The following is a 9,040-nucleotide window of genomic DNA, read 5'->3' as shown; positions in this document are numbered from 1 at the left end:
ATCTCCCTGAGTTTGCTCAAACTCATGTCCATTGAGTCAGTGATGCCATCCAACTATCTCATTCTTTGTTGTCCCCTTCTCCTCCTGCCCTCAATCTTTCTCATCAGGGTCTTTTCCAATGAGTTGGCTCTTTGCATCAAGTGGCCAAAGTATTGGAGCTTCAGCTTCAGCACCAGTCCTTCCAATGAATATTCAGGGTTGAATTTCTTTAGGATTGACTGGTTCGATCTCCTTGCATGTCCTACTGTTTTCAAGAAGTGTGAGTCCACCATCTTCATAAAAATACCTTAGTGGGGGAAGCTCTTTGAGAATGTGGGACCTCTGGTTTCTATCCTTTAGAACAAGAGCGCTACTTAGTCTCTCAGTCGTGTGACTGTGCGACCCTATGGACTGCAGCCTGACAGGCTCCTCTGCCCATGAGGATTCTCCAGACAAGAATATTGGAGTGGGTTGCCATGCCCTCCCCCAGGGGATCTTCCCAACTAGGGATTGAACCCAGGTCTCCCACATTACAGGCAGATTCTTTACAAGCTGAGCCACCAGGGAAGCCCAGAACCAGAGTGGGAACTCCGAATGATCCCGTTTTTAGTAAGCTTTCCAGGTAATTCTAGTGTATATCACTAGAGGCCACTATTGTATGTGTGTATGTTGGAAAGTGACGTGTTAGTCGCTTAGTCCTGTCTGACTCTGCGACCACATGGACTGTAGCTCACCAGGCTCCTCTGTCCATGGAATTGTCCAAGCAAGAATACTGGAGTGGGTTGCCATTTCCTTCTCCAGGGGATCTTCCCCACCCAGGGATAAAACCCATGTCTCCTGTGTCTCCTGCATTGCAGGCAGATTCTTCACCGACTGAGCCACCAAGGAAGCTGTATGTATATTTCATGAACACGTATGTGTATCATGTCACATTAAGTGTAAACGAAGTAAGTGTAATAACATGATGAATACTTCCTGAATTCACTGGGCAAAAGCATTAAAAAAGAAAAGTACAAGATCTTAAAGTAGACTGATTATAAAAAGGGTAGGGACAATGGCAGATGACGGTACTGGAGTTGAGATGCCAAGTACCAAGGTTGCCTTCTGCTGTACATTTTGGTGGGGGGGGGGGGTCTGACTTGGGGCTTTTTCTGTAGGACTTTGTCATCTGGAAATGGAGAATATTTGACTATTTTAACTGACAACAAGCTCAAGAAGACCAGACTCAGCAAGACTGAGGCTGTTTTTCTGTGTTTTGCTTTTTTGTCTTTCCAATGTAGACGGGTTAATTTTTAGAACAGAGCAGAAAGAAACCTCAAATATCCTTCAATCCAGTGTTCTTCATAGTGGGAATTGCTGCAAATTACAGCTCTTGAAATCAGTTTTGTGGGTCACAACAAGCAATTTTTTAAAAAGAAATGCATCTGTTCATCACCCACAAGTAGTGTTAAGAATTATTACTTTGAGAAGCTTGTTTTAGTTTTACATATAAGAAATAATGTCACCTTATAAGATGTATTTCTAACATCTTAAACCAGCCCCTGGGGTCTCTGTAAACTGAAAGAAGCTGAAAACTCTTGAGTCTTTCACACAGGATACCTTCTATCTCGTTTTCATTTTTGGAAGTTTCCTACATTCATCACAACTTGTCGAGTATAGCTTCATGGAAATAACCTATTGAGATCCTTTCTGATAGAGATCTGAAAAGGATGCCATTAGGCCAAATGTTTCCAAGTGAATGGCAGAATTTGGTCCAGAAGTAAATCAGTCAGGAGGACCAATTTCTGCAGAAAGGTTAGAGAAGAGCAGAGCCACTGGGGATGTGCCCCTCCAGCACTTCACATCCACTAGCAAGGCTAGTATCAAAAAAAAAAAAAAAGCAAACAGTAGAAACAGAGAAGTGGTAACATGAGCACGACTCAGTTTGGTGGTGTTAGCTTTAAAGATAGAACACAGGGGCTCTGAGCCAAGGAATGTGGGCAGGCTTGAGGGGCTCAAAAAGCAGAGAAATGTATTCTTCTCTGGAGTCTCAGTAACGAATGCAGCCCTGCTGACACCTTAAACAAAAAAAGCAGTACCAAGTGTTGGCAAGGATGTGGAGAACTATAACCTTCAAACATTGCCGGTGGAAAAGTGTAATCGTGCACTTCCTGGGGAAAGCATTGTGACAGTCCTCCTAAAAGTTCTATGTAGAGCTACCATTCGACCTAGCAATTCCACTTGTAGGTATATACTCAAGAGAATTGAAAACGTATTCACAAAACCTGTACAAAAGTGTTTATAATAGCATTACAAGCATACCTCAGAGATATTGCAGGTTCAGTTCCAGAATAGCAATAAAGTGACTATCACAATAAAGCAAGTCACAATATTATGTTTATATTATACTGCAGTCTATTAAGTGAGCATTATATCTAAAAAATACATATCTGAATATAAAAATACCTTATCGATAAAAAATGCCAAAACAATTACAATAGAAACATCAAAGATCATCAATCATGAATCACTGAAACAAATATAGTAACAATAAAAATTTGAAATATTGCAAAATTACCAAGATGTAACACAGAAACACAAAGTGAGCAAATGCTCTTTCAAAAATGTCACCAATAGACATTTTGCTCAAGGCAGGATTGCCACAAACGTTCTATTTGTAAAAATCACAATAAAGCAAAGCACAATAAAATGAGGTCTGCCTCGAGGTATGAGGTATGATTTGTAGTATATAGCAAATCAAAAACTTAGGGGAGACTTCTGATTAAATTTTGCAAATTGACTACAAGGTTTTTTGTCTTCCTTTCTTTGTGAAATCTCACAAGAATTAAGTGAAAGCCGCTCAGTCATGTCCGACTCTTTGCAACCCCATGGGGTATACAGTCTGTGGAATTCTCCAGACCAGAATACTGGAGTGAGTAGCTTTTCCCTTCTCCAGGGTAACTTCCCAACCCAGGGACTGAGCCCAGGTTTCCCACATTGTAGGCAGATTCTTTACCAGCTGAACTACAAGGAAAGCCCAAGTAAACTAATAATCCTTTCTTAACTTTCTACTTTGGAATACTTTTACATCTACAGAAGAGTTGCAAAGGTAGTAAGGAGAGTTCCTGTATACCTTTCATTTAGATTCCCCTAAGTTAACATATTTCACCTATTAAAATTAAGAAATTAACATTAGTTCCGTACTATTAACTAAGCTAGACACATTATACAAATGTTAATAAGTTTTCCCCAAAGTCCTTTTTCCTCCCCAAGGTTCAATCCAGGATACTGATTGTATTTAGTCATCATGTCTCCTCATTCTCCTACATTCTCTGACAGTTCCTTATTATTTTATTTTTTTTTAATAACCTTAACACTTTTTGAAGAGTACTTATCAGCTGTTTTGTAGGATGGCCTTCAATTTGGACTTGTCTGATGTTTTCTCATGATAACTGGGATTACTATGAGATTTGGGGAAAAAGACCACAGAGTTGATAGCTCTTTTTATCATTCATATAACTTACATGATATCAACGTGACTTATTGGTGGTGGTGTTTACTTTGATCCCTTAGCTAAGTTTTTCCTCCGTAAATTTCTATTTCTCCATTTCCATACTCTATTTCTTAGAAATCAGTCATCTAGTCCAGCTCATAGTCAATAGAATGGGGAGGTGGGTTAAGCTTCACCTCTTGGAGGAAGAAGTACCAAAGAATTTGTGAGTATAAAAATAAACACAATTATTAATTAAAATTTGGAGGTGAGATACTTCGAAGCTATGCAAATATCTTGATTTTCCTTCAAGTTTTGCCCATTAGGTTTAACATTCATCAGTGGGTCTTACCTGCATCAAATTACTACTTTGGTGTTCTAATGGTGATTTTCTATGTCCCTCATTTCACCTACATTTATTACTTGGAATTATTCTGTAAGTAAGTCCTACCTTATTTATTTAATCATTAATTTATATCAGTATTGCTATTGTTGTTTAGTTGCGAAGACATGTCCGGCTCTTTTGTGAGCCCATGGACTGTAGCCTGCCAGGCTCCTCTGTCCATGGGATTTCCCAAGCAAGAATAATGGAGTGAGTTGCCATTTCCTTCTCCAGGGAATCTTCCTGACCCAGGGATTGAATACACGTCTCCGGCATTGCAGGCAGATTCCTTACCACTGAGCTACCTTGATGTTTTATTCTTTGTGATATAATCAAATACCATCTGATTTTCTCAAATTGATCCACTTTTGTCCTTTAGAAGCTCTTTGGTATTGACTCATGTGCCTTTGACATGTCCAATGTGTTAGGCAGAATTTTAAAGATATTCCCCTCAAGATTCCTGTCCTTCAATAAAATACTAATCTTGGTATTGCTGTAAGGAGATTTTTCTCAGATATAATGTAACACTCAATCAGTTGACTTTAAGAGTGGGAGATGATCCTGGATTATCCTGATCTGCTGAGTAAAATCACATAAGTTGTTAAAGCATAGACCCTTCTCTAGCTGGTGGCAGAAGAGGAAGGCAGAATAGAAAGGAGAGGATGTCGAGGACATTCAAAGCAAGAGATTGATTCAATTTGTCATTGCTGGGTTTGTAAAATGGAGGTGACCAAGAGCCAAGAAATATAAGGAGTCTCTAGAAGCTGGAAAAAAAAAACAAACAAACAAAAAAAAAAAACACAAAAAAACAAAACAACCCTCAGTCAACAGCCAGGAAGGAAACAGGGACCACAGTCCTCTAACTGCATGGATTGAATTCAGCCAACCACCTGAATGAGTCCAGCAGCAGGTTCTTCCTCAGAACCTTCAGATAGGAGTCCAAGCTTACTGCCACCCTGATTTCAGCATTCTGAGACCTTAAGCAAGGAATCCAGTTGAGCCCGCCTGGATTTCTGTTTCAAGCCACTACTTTTGTGGTTGTTTGTTACACAGCAAAGGAAAACAAATACATTTGCATATTCTTTACAAAACACTTCTTTACTTTCTAGTACTACAAGACATTCCACGTTCATCTTGTACTTCCCCTGCCCTGATCCTAGGATCAACTATTTCCTCAAGGAGTCATGGTTCCTTTTATTAGAAAATAGTATTTAGAAGCCAAGATCTGTGCCCTGTGTGTGTTCATTGCTAATGGGACAGCATTATGTCTAGGCCCTCTCAGTGGACAGAACTAATTGTGCGCACACACACACACACACACACACAGGAGTTCATATTGATGTCTCTGACACTAAATCCTTTCCTTTTTGCAACTTTTTTCTCCGACGTTGGAAACTTGGCTCCCACTATCTACAACATATAATATAAACTTCTTTGTTTAACCTTCTGCTGCTGCTAAGTCGCTTCAGTCGTGTCCGACTCTGTGCGACCCATAGACAGCAGCCTACCAGGCTCCCCCGTCCCTGGGATTCTCCAGGCAAGAACACTGGAGTGGGTTGCCATTGCCTTCTCCAATGCATGAAAGCGAAAAGTGAAAGTGAAGTCGCTCAGTCGTGTCTGACTCTAGCGACCCCATGGACTGCAGCCCACCAGGCTCCTCTGTCCATGGGATTTTCTAGGCAAAAGTACTGGAGTGGGGTGCCATTGCCTTCTCTGGTTTACACATGCAATGTATGGCTATACATGTAATGAACTGCTATACTACACTCTGAAACAGATATACCAACTAGAGTACAGTTAATTTTGTCTTTTGCTTTGCAGTACCCAAAGGGTTTCCCTGGTGGCTCAATCGTAAAGAATTCGCCTGCTAATGCAGGACATGTGGGTTCAATCGCTGGGTTGGGACAATCCGGTGGAGAAAAAAATGGCAACTCTCTCCAGTATTCTAGCCTGGGAAATCCCATGGACAGAGGAGCCTGGCAGGTTACAGTCCATGGGGTTGCAAAAGAGTCAGACATGACTTAGTGACTAAACACTACTACCACCCCGTCAAACGTCGTTTCTTAAAGTTACTTAGGTCATCTCCATTATTCCCTATCCACTTAAGGAAGTGATTTCATACATTTTGCTATGGTCTGAATGTTTGTGTCTCCCCAAAGTTAATTTGTTGAAATGTTAATGTGAAATGTGATTGTATTAGGAGATACTCAGTCATGAAGGCAGACTTTTCATGGATGGAATTAGTGTCTTTATAAAAGAGACCCCAGAAAGCTCCCTAATCCTTTCCACCATGTGAGGACACAGTGAGATTGTCAACCTACAACCCAGAAAACAATTTCATTAGAATTCGACCATGCTGGCACCTTCATCTTTGACTTCCAACCTCCAGAAATGTGAGAAATAAATTTCTGTTGTTTATAAGCTACCCACCCTGTGGTGTTTTATTATAGCAGCCCAAATAGACTAAGACGTGTAATTCAGTTAGATGCATCTGTACTCTTTCCTGTATTCTCCTGACATTCTAGTTGACTTTTAAAATTTCCATGTAGAAGGCTTTCTCAACTTTGGTACTGTTGACATTTTGGGCTGGATCCTCTTTTGTTTGGATGGTTGTCTTGTGAGTTGTTGGATGTTTATCAATATTCCTAGTCTCCTACTAGGGTGCCAGTAGCACCAAGTTCCCCAGTGTGAGAACAAAAAATGTCTGCAGGTACTCCTAAATATCCCCTTATGGGCAAAATCACTCCCAGTTTAGAAGTACTAGCATAGGTAAAAGTCATTCTGTGGTGTATGGTTTTATGGGTTTGCATATGCGCGTTAATCGCCATAATAACATATAGAAGAGTGCTACCACCCTAAAAATTCCTTTTTGCAGCCTGTTTGCTATCAAACACATCCATCACCCCCAATCCCTGTGACCCACTGATCTGATTTTTTTTTTTTTTTTTTGGCCACACGGCTTGTGGCACCTTAGTTCCCCAACCAGGGATTGAACCCAGGTCACAGCAGTGAAAGTGCTGAGTCCTAACCACTGGACCATCAGGGAATTCCCTCACTGATTTGATTTTAATTCCATAATTTTAACTTTTTTAGTACATCATATAAATGTAATTACACAATATGTAGCCTTTAGTATCTGACTTTATTCAACTAGTATAATGCACTTAAATTTTGCATGATTACATGTTGTTGCATGAAACAAAAGTGTATTTCTTTTTACTGCTGAGTAGTATTCCATTTTATACATGTGCCAATATTTATTTATATATTCAACTGTTGAAGAACATCTGGATTATTCCCAGATTTTGGAGACTACGAATAATGCTACTATGATTCTTCATTTGCAGGTTTTTGTGTGAATATGAGTTTGAAATTCACTGAGTCATATGGTAAATATATATTCAACTTTATATTAAACTGCCAATTTGTTTTACAACATAGCGGTATCATTTTGCATCACCAGAAGCAATGCATGAGAGTTCTTCTTTCACATTCTCACCACCATATGCAATTGTGGAGGGTTATAAAATTTTATCCATCCTAATAAGTATACACTAGTATCTCATTGTGGTTTTAATATGGATTTCCTTAATGACTCTCAATATTGAGCATTTTTTTGTTTATGTTTTTTTCCCATTTGGATATCTCCTTCAGTTAAGTCTCTTCAGGCATTTTGACAATTTTAGAAAATTGTATCTGTTTATTTACTTGTCTATCTTTGGCTGTGCTGGGTCTTGGTTGCTGCACACAGGCTTTCCCTAGTTGTAGCAAGCAAGGGCTACTCTCTAGTTGTGGTGCATGGGCTTCTCAGTGCTGTGGCTTCTCGTTGCAGAGCCTGGGCTCTAGGGCACTCAGACTTCAGTAGTCACAGTATGTGTGCTCAATAATTGCGGTGAGTGGGCTTAGTTACCCCTTGGCATGTAAAATCTTCCCGGACCAGGGATCAAACCCATCTCCCCTGCATTGGCAGGTGAATTTTCAACAACTGAAACACCAGAGAAGTCCGGTTATATTGACAATTTTTAATTGAATTTTTTTCTTTTGCTGAGCTTTGAGAGTTCTTAAAATATTCAGAATATAAGTATTCTATAAGACATGTGATCTGCAAATACTTTCACACAGTATGGCTTGCCTTTTTACTCTCTTAACAGTGTCTTTCATAGACCAAAAGTTTTCATTTTGATAAAGTTCAATTTATCATTTTTTTATTAATGTCATACTGATACATATTTTCTTGTGGTGTCATACCTGAAAACTCATTGCCAAAACCTGTATATCACAGATATTCTCCTATATTTTCTCCTGGAAGTTATGAAGATTTTCTTCTGTCTTTGTTGTTGTTTAGTCATTCAGTCCTGTCCGACTCTTTGCGACCCCATAGACTGCAGCACTCCAGGTTTCCCTGTCCTTCACCATCTCCTGGAGTTTGCTCACACTCATGTCCATTGAGTCGGTGATGCCATCCAACCATCTCATCCTCTGCCCTTCCCTTCTCCTCCTGCCTTCAGTCTTTCCCGGCACAGGTTCTTTTCCAGTGAGTCGCCTCTTTGCCTCAGGTGGCCAAATTATTGGAGCTTGAGCTTCAGCATCAGTCCTTCCAATGAATATTTAGAGTTGATTTCCTTGGTGGCTCAGACGGTAAAGCGCCTGTCTACAATGCGGGAGACCTGGGTTCGATCCCTGGGTCGGGAAGATCCCCTGGAGAAGGAAATGGCAATCCACACCAGTACTATTGCCTGGAAAATCCCATGGACAGAGGAGCCTGGTAGGCTACAGTCCATGGGGTCGCAAAGAGTCGGACACGACTGAGCGACTTCACTTTTCTTAAGGATTGACTGGTTTGATCTCCTGGCAGTCCAACGGATTCTCAAGTCTTCTCCAACACCACAGTTGGAAAGAATCAGTTCTTCAGTGCTCAACCTTCTTTATGGTCCAACTCTCACATCCGTACATGACTACTGGAAAAAAACATAGCTTTGACTATATGGAACTTTGTTGGCAAAGTAACGTCTCCACTTTTTAATGTGCTGTCTAGATTTGTCATAGGTAATGTGGGAGACCTGGGTTCGATCCCTGGGTTGGGAAGATCCCCTGGAGAAGGGAAAGGCTACCCACTCAAGTATTCTGACCTGGAGAATGCCATGGACTGTATACCCCATGGGGGTCTTAAAAAGCCAGACATGACTGAGTGACTTTCACTTTCACTTTCT

At 40.4% G+C, this 9,040-nt stretch overlaps 1 non-coding gene across 1 annotated transcript; it reads right to left on the bottom strand.

Annotated features, from left to right (window-relative positions):
* Nucleotides 1-6,804: 6,804 nt before the first annotated feature.
* Nucleotides 6,805-6,876, bottom strand: TRNAE-UUC (transfer RNA glutamic acid (anticodon UUC)). Its single transcript has one exon. It is a non-coding gene; the product is annotated as a tRNA-Glu (tRNA).
* Between the last annotated feature and the right edge of the window lie 2,164 nt (nucleotides 6,877-9,040).

This window comes from Bubalus kerabau, chromosome X, assembly GCF_029407905.1.
Source record: "Bubalus kerabau isolate K-KA32 ecotype Philippines breed swamp buffalo chromosome X, PCC_UOA_SB_1v2, whole genome shotgun sequence".
Taxonomy (NCBI): domain Eukaryota; kingdom Metazoa; phylum Chordata; class Mammalia; order Artiodactyla; family Bovidae; genus Bubalus; species Bubalus kerabau.
This window is presented reverse-complemented; position numbering and strand designations above follow the sequence as displayed.